The sequence below is a fragment of the Vicugna pacos genome, chromosome 4, assembly GCF_048564905.1.
Source record: "Vicugna pacos chromosome 4, VicPac4, whole genome shotgun sequence".
In the NCBI taxonomy this organism is placed as follows: domain Eukaryota; kingdom Metazoa; phylum Chordata; class Mammalia; order Artiodactyla; family Camelidae; genus Vicugna; species Vicugna pacos.
The window spans coordinates 76,578,985-76,594,034 of NC_132990.1; the positions used below are offsets into that span (position 1 = coordinate 76,578,985).

At 52.1% G+C, this 15,050-nt stretch overlaps 1 protein-coding gene and 1 long non-coding RNA gene across 6 annotated transcripts in view; one reads left to right on the forward strand and one right to left on the reverse strand.

The window, feature by feature from the left end:
• AK8 (adenylate kinase 8) overlaps nt 1–15,050 on the reverse strand; it is a 121,091-nt gene that overhangs the window by 14,684 nt on the left and 91,357 nt on the right. The window lies entirely within an intron of this gene.
• On the forward strand, nt 8,782–10,656 carry LOC140695922 (uncharacterized). Its single transcript, XR_012071768.1, has 3 exons — nt 8,782–8,829; nt 9,438–9,555; nt 10,533–10,656. It is a non-coding gene; the product is annotated as an uncharacterized lncRNA (long non-coding RNA).

The window sequence follows — 15,050 nt, forward strand, 5'->3', positions numbered from 1 at the left end:
TGTACAAGCAGAAATTTGCTTCAAGGACCAGAGAGTAGGGTGTGCAAGATCTGGACCCTTGGGCTGCTGGGGAAAAAAGTGCATGTCCTTGTCACTCGTCCCAGAAAACGGGGAGCCGACGGAGGGGAGGTGAATGAATTTCGAGGTTTCCTTTCTAAAGCCAGTCTCCCTCAGCGACAAATGCCACATGATGATGCACCCAGTGAAGAGCCACCAGAGCAGGTCCCAGCCACGTGCTTTCTCCTCCTGCCGTCAGAACCTCCACTCTTGACTTTGCCACGAGATACTCTTTTATAGGGTGCTGCCGAGAAGCCGCGGCTTTAACCCTTTCCACAGCTGGAGTTTTCCTCCATGAATCTCCCTGTCTAAAAGCATTTACTTTTTTGGCTTCAACTTTAATCCTTTGCCCCTCTTTAATCACCACCACCATCACCATCACCATTGTTGCAAACGGTTACATACTACGCACCAGGCGCCTGTGCTAATATGCCTGTTACACGCATGTGTTGTCCCACTTAACCCATGAAGGTCCTGTGAGCCTGCCCGTCTCAAGGGTGAAAACAGGCTCCCGAGAGGCTGGGTGGTGTCTCCAGACTGGGCTCCAGGTCCGGCTGCCTCTAGGTCACTGTTTTTGCTAGCTTCCTGCACATAAACAGTATCACTTGTTCCCTGCAGTCGTTAGAACCTTCCTGAAGCAGCTGGTGAGAATCAGGGGATGGAAAAAGAACCCTGAAAGGATGTAGGAGGGCAGCGTGGGGTGAGGTCGGCACCACTTAGGCATCCCAGCCTTCAGGCTCACCGGACCCCACACCTCAGACTCGTTCGGGCCAAGGCCACCACCTCACCTGTGTCCTCCATCACCTGAGAGCCACCGGCTCCCTGGGGCTGGCACCCTCTGCTCAGTTTGTCTCCCTGGGGACGCCATGCACAGCTGCCTCTCAGAGTTAAAGATAAATAACATGGATTCCAAAAGAGCCTTCATCCCCAGTCACAGCTGTCTTGCCTAAGGAATCCGCCACTGTGTTTGTTAAACCCATACTTTAATTACTCCAAAATTATGTTAAATCCTTGCATAAATATTGCAATGGCATCTTCGAAGAATTTCATTACAGTGAGGTGGGCTGCCGCCAGAGCTCTCGGTTAAAACGTAAGAGGGAAACAGACACGGGCAGGAAAGACAGATACTGTTTTCAGGATAAAAAGGCAGGGAGGTCATCCTTCGTCAGATTACCCAGGTGTCACAGAGAAACAGACTGTCCCATTTTACAGACTGAAGGAGAAAAGTGCCCTTCGGGCCTCTGATCTAATAGGTTTTCCTTCTCGAAAAAGCTAAATCTGATTAAATATTAACAACCAGCGGTATTAATTAAGGGGGAAAAGTCCATCAAGAGAACCCCAATATGCTTACAGTGTCCCCGGAAACTGGGAAAATTCACAGTCAAGTGTGTAAATGTTCTAAAAAAGGGTCCTGAATATTTTATGAATATTTGTCATAAAACAGAAATAATAACCACTGTGCAGAGCTATTAGAATTAATATTTATGCTGCCCGCCATGAAAAATTCATGGGGACAGAGAAAGGGGGGCCCGTAAGACAAGAATTAATTTACACTGGGCTCGGTTTACCCGCTGGCTTGATGTTTAAAGACGGTTGACAAGCCTCCGTATGAATCCGCCAGTCACTTCCCGCAGCCGGTGGAGTGGCGGGGGTGGGGGACGGGTCCGGGCTGCTGACAGCTCACAGATTGAGTTTCTGACAGCCCTGAAAAAACCTAAACGGCCCCCCACCTTTTTTCCCTTCTTCCATTGCCCAAGGCGCTCTGTTCTGCCACCGTTCATCCGATCTCCCCTTCCATCTGCTGAAATTAACGAATTAATGAGCGCGAGCCGCTTTACAGTGGGGCCCTATGAATGTTTACAGGCGATTAAATTATAATGCGGGGCGGCTGTATAATTCATGAACCAATTAAAGGAAGTGTTAGTTGATTTGATGGGATGAGGACGTACAAAATGCATTTTACTAATGGGGAGCCACGGGCTGCCGGGGCCGGCTCCCTCTCTCGGATTACGCGGCTAATTGCCGCACTTTATGGGGCTGTCACCGATAGCCATGCATATTTCATTGTTCTCAAATACTTCAATTGTGTGCGTCCCTGTCGCGGCTGTAATGTGGAGAAGCCGGGCCAAACGTGGCTGTAGTTACAGCGGCCGGAGCTCCGGAAACCTGAGCTGGGGCGTCGGGTGTCCCCGCCATTAGGTGATTAAAAGGGCTCGGCAGACGATCGCCTTTTGTTTTACTAACAATTCTGGACGCTGGCTTCCTTGCAGGGGCAACGCTGGGCCTCTGACCCCTCTTTCTGTGGAGGAGGAGGAAGGGGAAATCCGTGGCTCCCAGATTGTTCCCACCGTGCCTGTGTCCAGAGTGCAGGCAGGGGTCCCTCGGGTCACCCAGAGGGCCCAGTGTCCCCCGGGGCAGTTCACCATCCGCACAAGGTGGCCGCTCGGGGCTTCATTATTCGCAGTTAGGGCCAAACTTGGACCCATCGTGAAGCTCTGTCATCAGCATGCTGCTGTGTGCTTGGAAGGAGACTGCAGAGAAGAGCAAGACGAGCCTGATGCTCAGGGGAGAGCACGCGTGTGCCCACTTCTGGGGCTGCAGGATGAGGGGGGAACGCGGCCAACAGGAGGGTCTGGTGCTGAGAGACACCGCCTTCATCCCGACAAACCCCGTTCACCCCCGACGCCTCCCAGACCGTCAGAGCCCTGCCTCCAGGGTCTGCTGGTCTCCTAGCCCATCTGACAGGACCGGCCGTCCCGAGACGGCTCTGTTCTCCCTGGCTCCTAAGTCTGGACTTCACATGAGCTGAACACACGTGCACATCTGACACACCCACCCCCAAAGAAACGATTTTAAAACCCTGCGGTTCGTATCTTCAGCTCCCTACCCCTGCCCGTGGATGCCTAAGGAAGTTTCCTTTGCTCCCACTTTCGCACCCAGAGCTGGGAGGAGGGACCGGCCGGTGGCCGGAAGCTGCATTCGCGGATCAGTGCTCACACCCTTTCTCCACACTCGGCCTGAACTCTCTTTGCGACCAGAGCTTAAGTAGCACTGGGTCGATCTGCTGGGTTTAATGCATTCGGGTTTAAAATAAAACCAAAGAATCAAATGCTTACCCTGGGCACCCAACCGGCCTACATATTTTACAGACATGACCTTATATCATCTTGCAAGGTAAACATTAGTATCCTCAACGCAAAAACAGGGAAACTGAGGCCTGGGGAGTCCACCAACTCGGCTCAGGAATTGCTTCCAAGAAAATAGTTGTACAAGGTGCAAAAATAAATGCGCAAGACTTCCCACTGCCTAACCAAGGTCCTACTGCGCAGCACAGACACTGTATTCAGTGTCTTGTAGGAACCTATAATGAAAAAGAATATGAAAAGGAAAATATGTCTGTGCATAGAAGACTGAAACGTGGTGCTGCGCGCCAGAAATTGACACAACATTGCAAACTGACACACTTCAGTAAAAAGAAGAAAACGTCCCACTGCCGAGTTACTCGTAATAGCAAAAAACAGGACACGACACAAACGTCCACAAACGGGGGGGCTTGGCCACTTGTGGCATCCCCAGATTCTGCAGCTTTTAAAAGAAAGAAGGTACTCACCTTCCAAGGCCACGACACAATCTTAAAACGAAAAGTTACACAATACACGTATTAGATGAACCTGCTTATGTCTAACGAGAGAAGTAAACCTGGAAGGGTGTGCCCCAGACTAGCCACAGTGATTACTGTGGGGGGGGGACTTCACACACGTCTGCCTTTTTCTTTTTACAATGAGACTGTATTCTTTGTACAACTAGGAAAAATGCTGATTATAAAATCACAAGGAAAGGCTAATTTTTAAAAAGAAATATCGTCGATTTGAAGCTACAGGGCCAGCATAATGGTGATAACACAGATGAGTGGACGAGACTCTCCCGTGCAGATCACACAGCGCGCAGGATCGGAGTTTACTGTGTCCGAGCGCCAGCCCGAGCCCCTGACGGCATCACGGAGTCAGCAGGCAATTCACGCGAGTGGGCTGACCGGAGACAGGACACAGCAGACGGTGGCCACCCAGGGGTGCACACAGTGCAATGATCCCGTGTGCAGACCCCACCGCTCAGCGCGCCGCCCACGGGCCCAGGTGCAAGGGCAGCCAGGTGATTGGCAAGTGTAAATAGCGCAGTGCAGACTAACGCCTCTGGTTTAGGAAAAGCAACTTATGTTCATTCATTCAACAAATACTGATGCAGTGCCTCCTGTGTGCTAGTCACCTCCGGTCCCGGGTCCCAGGGAGCTCAGGATGAATAAGCCAGACACGTTCCTGCGCTCACAAAGCTTACGAGGTACGTTTTACGTACATGCGAATGCAGACTCCCCGTCCCTGGCACTTGGGGGCGGTCGGGCTATTGAAAGATTAAGATGTAGTATGAAAAGACCAGGTGGCCACCAGCCGAGGGATGAGAGGCGCAAGGTGTTTGATCCCTGTGGTTCGGAACCGGCGGGTGAAGTTCACCCTCATGTCTTAAGTGAAGAATTTTCCAGTGAAATGGCCGTTGTTGATCAGCTAACATTTACCGTATTTGCTGAGGGTTACGCATGTTACAGACTGAACGTTATCCATGGACTCTCTCCCTGTACGACATAAGTACAGTTATTATGCCCCACTGGATGGGTCTGGGAGCTGGGGCTCAAAGCAGTGAATCTCCCAAGGTCACATCCTTAGGAAAAGCAGACGTTTTGAGTTCAGTCGGACATCCCGGGCTGAGCTGTAACCATCGGGCCACAGAGCCTCTCTGGCCTCTCTGAGTCTGCTTTCTGCCTCTGTGGGTTTACCTGGTCTGGACATGTCATACAAGTGACATCATACAGCATGTGACCTTCTGTGACTGCCTTCCGTCACTCAGCATCGTGTTTCTGGGGTCTCTTCCTCAACCACCTTCAAAAGTGGTTCTAAGATCAGCCCCATTTTACAGATGAGAAAACGGAGGCTCCCAGGGAGGAAGGAACTTGCCCGAGGCCACGAAGCGGTCAAGGGCAGAGCTAGATTCCAACCAGGTCCATCTGATCCAAGAGCCATAATTCCACCAGCTCCGTGTCTACATGTTGTCCCCTTTAGACGATCTGTTACACTGGACCGACTGAACGTTTACACACGCCTGGTGTTAGCTGCTCACAGACCCATCCCCTCCACTGCCCCTCACCCCTGACTCCCGGCCACACGGCCTCCCTGCTGTCAGGAACACACCCTCTGCTCAGGGGGCCCCTGCCCTTGGTCTCCCAGCAGCCACAGGGCAACCCCGTCAGTTGGCTCAGAACTCCGCCGAGATGTCCACCCCCCGGGCCCCAGCGGTGAGCAGCACCCCGTCCTCTCACACCTCTCGCTCTGTCCTCCTTGAAGCCCCCTCCCCGGGAGACTCCACAGAGGGGATCTGCTTGTGTTTCCTGTCGGCCGCTGAAGGCACAGGTGTGTCTGGGCTGTTCACTGCCCCACTGTCAGCCCCCGAAACAGTGCCCGGTATCCAGTGGGTGCTCAATATATGTCTGTGGACTCAATTATGTCCCCTCGAGAATCCCGTCCTCAGAAGGGAGGGAGGCTTTGGAAGGGTGGGTTGGAGCCGAGGGCAGTTGGAAGAATAAGTTGAGGGGGTCACAGCCACAAGCCACAGGGACGCGCACCTGCGACGGCCACCACGCCGGGTCTGGGGCATCGGCATCGCGTGTGCTTTTTATTTCCTCCACCACTTCCCCTGTCTTCCTCTGCTGGACACTCAGCTCACTGCTACTGAGTTCCTGCTGTATGCAAGCTTCTGGGGGAGGCCCAGGCCCTGCCCGGGGGCCCTTACAGGCAGGACCTCAGCCCCCACATGTGCCGCCGAGCAGCCTCTCCGCTGCGTCCTCCCACAGCCCTGTCCGGCCTCCACCAGCTTCATCTCCTCCACGCGTCTTTCCAGAGCAGAGGCCACAGAGACCCAACAGGAGGCACACCTCCACGGCATTGCTGGCACAAATCAAAGGACTCTCCAGAACATTCCAACTCCGGGAAATCCCCTCTGAGCTTCCATTCCCAGAAGGCCACTTTCTCTTTCTTCTCAAATGTCTAACCATGATAGGACGCTCTTACCTGTGGGCTAGCAGAGACCCAGGTTCAGATTCTACAACGTCACATAGTCTCCACCTGGAGAATCCCGCCACGACACAGTCCTACCCCACGCGGGCAGCTGAAGAGAGGGGCTCCCTCAGGCCCATCCCCTCCTGAATCTGCACCCAACTTCAGGGGAGCACCCAGAGACGGTGACTCATGGAAGGTAGGTACGAACTGCACCCAGGGCTTGGTTGATCACAACTGGAGGAAAGCTCAATTTGGGGGTTAAAGGACGCTTGCCCTGGGAGGGCTCGCTCCAAGCCCAGCCCTGCAGCTCGGCGGTCCCCGGACGAGATGCCCCTAACTGCCTACCGAGAAGAGACCCAGGGTTAAACTGTTTATCTGGCTGCGCTCCTGGGTTAAACTTAAGTGAACCTACCTACCTATCACCTAGGGGGTGACACCTGAGTTGCTAGATGATGCTTTTCCATGTCCTTGGCTGGGGACCCAGGCCTGCTACTTAAAACTTCTGGGTTTCAATAGTCGCCTGTGAATTAAAGCTACTATTCAAGTCCATCCTTGGTAGGGAAGGGCCCGCTGTGGCTCCAGGACATGCTAGTGTCCTTGTGGAGGGCTGGCAGTCACTCTGCAATAATCTTGTGCCTATGCAGGGCTGGCGAGGTGTTTGTGAACATGGATGCACAACATATTAAGTGCAAAAAAAGGGATGTGATACAGTTATAGTTAAAAACCTGTTTTTGTAGAGCAGCCCTGAAAATGTCAGAATATACACGCTATACTAACATGTTAACCTTGATTATCTCTGGGTATTGGGAAATTTTTACTTAGCTACGTTTTCTAGCTGTTCTACAACAAATGGATTCCCTGTGTAATAAAATGTTCGAAATACACAGAATACCCGCCCCCGCCCCCGGGGTCTCCGACCAGCTCCTGGAGGGGCCTCCCCAGCCCCGCCCTGGCTGACGGAGGCGCCGGGTCCCACCAGGTCTTCATCCCGAGCTGTCACAGCCTCCCTGCTGCCCTCACCCAACCCCACCTCCAGGTGAGCTGCCCTGAAACCTACCTGACTCCTTCCCGCCCAAGCCTGGGTGACTTCCTCCCAACCCCCCGGCAGCTGGCTCCATCTTTTCATTGAAATCCTAGCTTAAACAACCCCTTCTCAGAGGCGCCTTCTCCTCCCATCCAACCTGCCACCTCGCCCTTCCCCACCGCCCTGTGGCATTTTTTTATTTTTACATTTTTTTATTGAGTCATAGTCATTTCACAATGTTGTGTCAAATTCCAGTGTAGAGCACAATTTTTCAGTTATACACGAACATACATATATTCATTGTCACATTCTTTTTCGCTGTGAGCTACCACGAGATCTTGTATATATTTCCCTGTGCTATACAGTATAATCTTGTTTATCTATTCTGCATTTGTCTGTCAGTAACTACAAATTTTGAAATCCCAGTCTGTCCCTTCCCACCCCCGACTCCCTTGGCAACCACAAGTTTGTATTTTATGTCTATGGGTCTGTTTCTGTTTTGTATTTATGTTCTTTTTTTTTTTTTTAGATTTCACATATGAGCAAACTCATATGGTATTTTTCTTTCTCTTGCTGGCTTACTTCACTTAGAACGACATTCTCCGGGAACATCCAAGTTGCTGCAAATGGCGTCATGTTGTTGGTTTTTTATGGCTGAGTAGTATTCCATCGTATAAATATACCACCTCTTCTTTATCCAGTCATCTGTTGATGGACATTTAGGCTGTTTCCATGTCTTGGCTATTGTAAATAGTGCTGCTATGAACATTGGGGTGCAGGTGTCATCCTGAAGTAGGGTTCCTTCTGGATATATGCCCAGGAGCAGGATTCCTGGGTCATATGGGAAGTCTATTCCTAGTCTTTTGAGGAGTCTCCATACTATTTTCCACAGTGGCTGCACCAACCTGCATTCCCACCAGCAGTGCAGGAGGGTTCCCTTTTCTCCACGGCCTCTCCAGCATTTGTCATTTGTCATTTGTGGACTTTTGAATGACGGCCATTCTGACTGATGTGAGGTGATACCTCACCGTAGTTTTAATTCCCCACCGAGCACATTGCCTCCGCAGATACTTCTCCTCTGCTTGCATGTGTATTGTCTGTCTCTTCCCATGAGAAAGTTTTGTTCACAGCTGTGGTCCTGGCATCTGGGACAGAGCCTGGCAAAGAACTGCCTGCTGTAAATACCTGTGGGGTGGACAAATCCACCCCTTATTAATAGAAGTAGCTGCCCAACTGGACTCGGGCCGAGCACACTCACCAGGGACTCACACAGCGTTCCCACGAGAAAGGGGCCAACGCTGCTCTCTGCCTCTTCTAGTCATGAGGAGTTGGATGTTCAGATTGGTAAAGTCACCTGCCAAAGCTACACCCCAGTCAGCGTCCACGTCCTTGTCCCTGCCAGTCTTCATCTTGCCCCTCCGTTGTCCAGACGCCCGCCGGCGGGTGATCCTGGCCCTGCAGGACAGCAGGCACTGACCCTCTGCCCGGCCCCAGGGCGGGGCCCCGGGATTTTTATCTGGGAAGGACTTGGGGCCGCGGCCTGGTTAGAAGTGTTTCCTAGGATGCGCTGCAGAGTCTCACGCTGCTTAGACGCTGGCTGGGAGCTCATGGAGGCGAGGGGCTGAAGCCGTCCCGGATTCTCCCCAGGTGTGCACATCCCTGGTAGGGAAGGGCCAGCTGCAGCTCCCGGACATGCTAGTGTCCTTGTGGAGGACTGGCGGTCATCCTCCCTGGGGTGGCCCTGGATGGCAGGTCCTCATGGGGTGGGGCCCCTGCGTTCACGACCACAGGAGGTAAGTATTCTCACAACTCATTCCTGCAGCCTCTTGGAGTGGCACTAAGGTGACAATGGGGACAGCAGGCGGCGTGCACAGAGGTGTCCTGCCAACTCTGAATTAAACACTATTATCACCTCCACTTTCCGATGTGGAAAAGGGGCCTGGAAGAGAAATAACCGGCCTTAGCGCAGCTAAGAAGGGGCCGGCCCTTCGCCAACGCCCCACAGGGCCTCTCTGTAAGGCACTGGCCGCAGGCAGACCCCGAGAATCCGCTCAGCTCAGCACCAACTCCGAGGAAGGAGGAAGCACAGATGCCAACGCCCAGAGTCTCTACAGGGAACGCGCGAGGTCAAGAGAGAGGAGGCGCGGAGAGGATTGCTCTCTCTGATGTTTCTAAGTGCCTCGGCCACGCAGACACAAAGATGTATGTGGGTTCAGGACACAGGTGGCTATTTGCATTTCATTATCTTTAAGCAGGACCGCGGCTGCAACCAGGGACGATGATGGAGCGAATCTGCTCACTGCGGAGGGAGCCCAAGGTGACACCAGCCTGTGACACTGTCACAGCATCACCAGTGAGCCAGGATGATGACTGGTAAGCAGGCAAATGAGGGAAGAGCATCGAGCCCCCAGGCCTCCCTGAGCGGACGTGGGGTGTTATCAGAAGCCCCTCCCCCTTTTCAATAGCACATCTGTGGCTGCTGGCTCGTCCTGGGGCCCGTCCACCAAGGGACGCCTCTGCAAAAGGCAGCCCCCCTGCTCCCGCCCCCTGGCCGAGCCCGTCTCACAGAAGGCCCCCACTTTTCCCATTTGATTCCGCTTTTCTCCGAGCACCTCTAGAAAAAGGCCTTGCGGCCAGAACATGACCGCTGACCTGAGCAGCCGTCCTCGCTGGTATTTTTATCAGCATCTTCCCTCCACTCTGCTGGCAGGACTCACTGTCACGTCAGGATGTTTGGCTTATAACTTGTCTGAAATATTTAACAGGCCTTCGTACTTCCCACGTGTCAGGGGACCCGGCAGGCCACGTGTCCTTGGTATCCCCCCAGCGGTTTCCCTGTGAGGGTGTCTTTCCAGCACTGAGTGCCCTGCCCTGCACCCCAAGAACCCCCCAGGAGAGACTGCTGCGGGTCGAGCACCCCCGAGTCCCCTTCTGAAAGGCAGACCTCTGAGGGAGGGAGCCGTGGAGGGCAGGACCACGTCTCACTCACTCTGCATCCCCGGAGCCCGCACGGTGTGCACGTGACGCTCATCCTAGGGGCTGAACCAGGGTTTGTGGAAGAAACCAATGACCTTTCCGTTTGCCGAGATCCATGACCACCAGCTCCAGAGTCAGCAGGCCGGGTAGCAACTGCAGAACTGCACCCCAGGGCCAAAGAGAACCCCAAAGCCCCCCAATTCTGCGGGTAGAATGACCATCTCTAATTCTCAAAGATTTGCAAGGAAGGAGATTTATCCTTCAGCCTCCTTTGTTTTTCCCTCTTATTGCTGCCTTTACAGACACTACCAAGGTTCTTTTTGTCCAGACTCCTGTCCACCTAAATTCTGCTTCCCTTTGTTTCTCTCCCACAGGAAATACCGAAACAGCAGCTCCCTTGCGCGCAGAGAACCGTCCCCCCGAAAAGAAGCTCGCAGACGGTAAAGAGACGGCGCGGAGGGCGGTCCTCAGGCCACTTGCCCTCCGCCGCGTTTACGGAAAGGACGCTGTTCGGGCAGAGGGCGCCGGGCTGTGGCGCTCCGCTCGGGAGCAGGGCAGGGGTGCCCGAAACTTGTGAAAGCGTCTGTTAAGTAAATCATTTACGTATTTTAAAACTTTCACTGTTCTTGGTAATAAATTCCTCTCGACCCACCTCTCCACCAACCACGAACTATGTCTCGCCCTGTGGGGGCAGGTGTGGGCGGGGATCAGCTACCAGGGCCACGTTCCAAGCCGCAAACCAAACCCGACCCACCCTCCCACCAGAACCTCCCTCGCTCTGCTGCCAGGACCCCCGGCATCCTTCCAGCCGAGCCAGAGGGCAGCAGATGACCTCACTCTTTGGAGTGAAAACGTGCTTTCTTATGTACTGAACATGTATCGCCTAATTTATTCTCACGAGACCCCGGAAGCAGGTACCATTATCATCATGCCTGCTTTACAGAGGAGGTGAGGGACCTGCACAGGGTCCGTGGCCAGTAAATGGCAGAGCAGGATTTGAACCTGGGCACTCTGGCCTGACTGCCACACGGATTGCTCTGTCCAGCCTCAGGGGCCGCCGCAGGGCAGGGGTTCAGGGCACTTTCCCCATCAGCTTCCCCTGCACAGGTGCACACCCGGCAGGCCTCCCGGGGAAGCAGTTCTGAGCACCTGCTGGTGTCTGGTAAGCGCTCCATAGGCCAATGGGACCCCTTCCCCAGCCACCTGCACCTCTGCCCCTCGGTTCAGATATCTGTTGGGCAAACAGCTTGAGGCGTGATGTGAGACACTGCACATGTCTGTGTTCATCAAATTAACGTCTGCACACCCATAAAATGGCTCACTCAAGATCATTACCGACCCTACATATACAACTCAGCAGATTGGTATCTAGAGAGTTCCGCCTGGCCGATTTTCTCTGTTCTTCCAGCTACTCCACGACTAAATGTTTCACAAAGCCATTTCCTCCCCGAAATATTTATGTTCTCAAACGTTTATTAGCCTCTCTATCATGATCAAGACTTTATGAGCACTCTATACCAACTATGAATTAAATACATAATTTCACATCCATCAAATTCCAGTTTGGTGCCGCATTTGTCTCTATTAGGCCACACGCTCGCCACGGGCGCCCGGCAGAAGACAGCTCAACGCGTCTGTCCAGGGGCAGCCGAAGTGGCTGACGTGTCGATCCGGAAGCAGCCCCGTGGGACTGGTGCCAACCGCCATCAGCGGCAGGGACGTTTCCATAGCTCACTGGCAGGGCTGGAGGATTTGGGAGCAAAGGGCAAAGGTCAGAAGGACACACCTCCACCCTCATTCCACCAACCAGGCGCCTCCAACCCACCCGTCCCTGGGAAAGGAGGGCCAGCATCTCAGGGTGAGTGAAAAAGACAGCTGAGACAAAAAGACTGCTCCTCCCTCTAAGGAGCTCACCTGCCTGGGGACCTTGGGGTCAGTCCTGTGGAAACACACAAGGAACAGTTCCCCCAGACGGCCCCGGGGTGCTGCCTGCCATAGTGCGCCCTTCACCTTCGCCTCCCCTGCCCCTGAACCTGGAGCCACTTTACATCGCATGAACTATCCATTTCACTTTGCAAATGAAGAAACTGAGGCTCTGAAAGGTGAAGTGACTAGAAAGAAGCGTGGCGGGTCCTGTCTCCGGGCCTTCACCCTGCCCCGACTGCCCCCCATGCAGCTCGGGATAATCACCCCACCCATGCCCTCCTCCCGTCCAGAGCAGGCTCCCAAATAGAGGGCAAGCTGGCCTGTCCGACCTGCTCCCTGTGCCGGCACACAGCACGTGCTCACTAAATGTCAGCTGCCACCGATTCAAACTCAGGTCTTTCTTTGACTCCAAGGCTCATGCCGTTAACACGAAACCTACCACTTCTAGAAAATGTCCTGGCAACGCCGGCCAGCAGTCGGTCCCCAGGGGAACCGAGCAGTCTGCTTCCAGTTGGAGCCCCATGTCCGTGCTCTTCCCAGGTGCACAGCTGTTCTCACAGAGGATGGACTGTCCCAGGCACCAGGACAGGCAGCCTGAGCTACGGGCCGAGCTTCCAGGGCCTTGTCTCCCCGAAGGCTGGGTGCCTGGGACCCACCCCAATTGCCGGTCAGCCCCCATGCTCTGCACTTGGCTGGGGTGCTGAGGCTTATCCAGGAGGCAGCATCTGCCTCATGAGAACCTCTTCTTTCGTGACTGGCCTTTATGTTCATGAGCCTGTCGCATTTCAGTTGTGGCTAGAGGCTCAAGGCACTAAAAATTGGAATAATTCTCATTACTTAAATACTCTAAGTCAGAATGTAACTGCTGTGGGCAATACAACCATTCTTGAAACAAAACATTCAGGCATATATTAAATCAATTATCAATCCCAAGAAAAACACACATGCTCCCTAAAACGTCAGTTCCCTGATGGCAAACATTTCCATAGCTTGAGCATGTGCATGGTAATTCAAGTGAACTGTGTCACAAACTTGGGTAGCCCCAGGAACCCACATTGCTGCCTGAGTGTCCTCTGGAGTCCTGCAGCGTGGCGTCCCCAAACCTCTGTAAGTGAAGACTTTGTTCCTTGGATGTTCCAGCTGTCTCCCAAGCACACACCTCGTTGGGTCACAGGGACCCTCCCAGCAGAACCAGGAGCTCTTGGGCGCTTTGTGGTGCCCACTGAAAATAAAAACCCAACTACATTCCAGTAATTCCATGTCTAGTATTTTCATCTGTAGACACAGTCCCGTGGATAGACAGAGCCTGTTTGCAAAATGAAAGAAGGAACCCAATCTAAATTCTCTTCAATAAGGACCTGGCCAAATCAGTTACTGTCTCGTCTCAGGCAAGACTATTACGTGGCAACTAAAAAGAATGAGGATTCGGGGAGGGTAATAGCTCAGTGGTAGAGCATGTGCTTAGTGTGCACGAGGTCCTGGTTTCAATCCCCAGTGCCTCCATTGAAAGATAAATAAAAATAAACAAATAAAAATTTTAAAAACCCTTTAAAAAATAAAAATGAAAAGAATGAGGAGCAGAGCCAATAGGCTAAATGGAAATATGTCCAGACACGCCATCAAGAGAAAAGAGAAAGTAAGCAGTGTGTGCAGTATGCCTCCATCTGTGTACAACAAAGCCATGTATGTATATCTCCTGATTGGTGCAGAGAAGTTTTCTAGACGAATTCCCAAAACACTACGAAGAGTGGTTGCTTCTGGGGAAGGGCGAGAAGACAACAGTTTTTTCCCCATTTTTTATTATGACATGCTTTGGTGTATAAAAATGAGTTACATAACATATAATCATGTATGAAGCACCTATAACGTGCCAGGTATTATTTTAGGAGCTTGAGATTTATTGCTGAACAAGACAATCCTTTCCTAGAAGAATTTCTATTCTGGCGGATATGTCCACCGGAGAAGTGCACCCCGACAGTGACACACTCCAGATGCTCTAACCAGTCCCTCTGCCTACACCCCGCCGCCAGGAGAACCACCATCACCAGTGTTTCTAAAGGCGTATGAGCACTTAAGACATTGCTAAGTTTTGCCTGTGTTGGTATCATGCTATATCTGTTCTTTTACCAATTGCTTTTCCACTCAACGTTATTTTTCTAAGATTCCCCGACACTGGCGTGCGTGGCTGTGATTCATTCACGTCCGTCGCTGCGTGGGACCCCTGTGTGGCTCTGGACTATTCACCCAGGACCTTCGCCATCGCTGGTGTGTCTCACTGCTTGGCGGCCACGCTCCGTGCTGCCACAGTGCTCACACCCAGCTGCGTCTGTGGGAGGGTAGACTTGGGTTTTATGATTCAATACACTTCGTTACAGGACTGTCTGGATTTTTCTGCTTCTTCCTACGTCAACACTGGTAAGACTCTTTCTCCTGCGAATTTATCTGTCTTGTCTGTTTCCAGATTGATTGTCACAAACTTGTTCCTAATATTTTCCTTACCCTGGTAACCTCTGCTCGGCTTATGGCTATATCCCAGTTTTTATCCTGAATATTGTTTATCTGTGTGCTCTTTCTTTTTTTTTTTAATCTATCTTGCTGGAGATTTCGTATTAATTTTTGAGCTTTATTTATTGACTTTTATTAAGTTTGTCAGAGAACCAGTTTCTGGCTGCTGCTGCCATTTTGGTTCCTATTTTCTTGACTTGCGTTCCTACGGTCTCTTTCTCGCCATTTTGGGCGCTGATTACTTTTCTAATCTAAGTCAGAAACTTAGATCATTAATTTTCAGTTGTTCACCTTTTGAGAGTTACTTTTCACCGAATATCCATGTGTATGTCTTCAATCTCTGACTCCTTTCCATTAAAAAATAAAAGTAATTAGTTTTTCAATTGTGCACACCCTTCGGCTCAGCAATTCCATTCCTATGAACTTTTTCTAAGAAAATAACCAAAACCAGCGCATAAAAA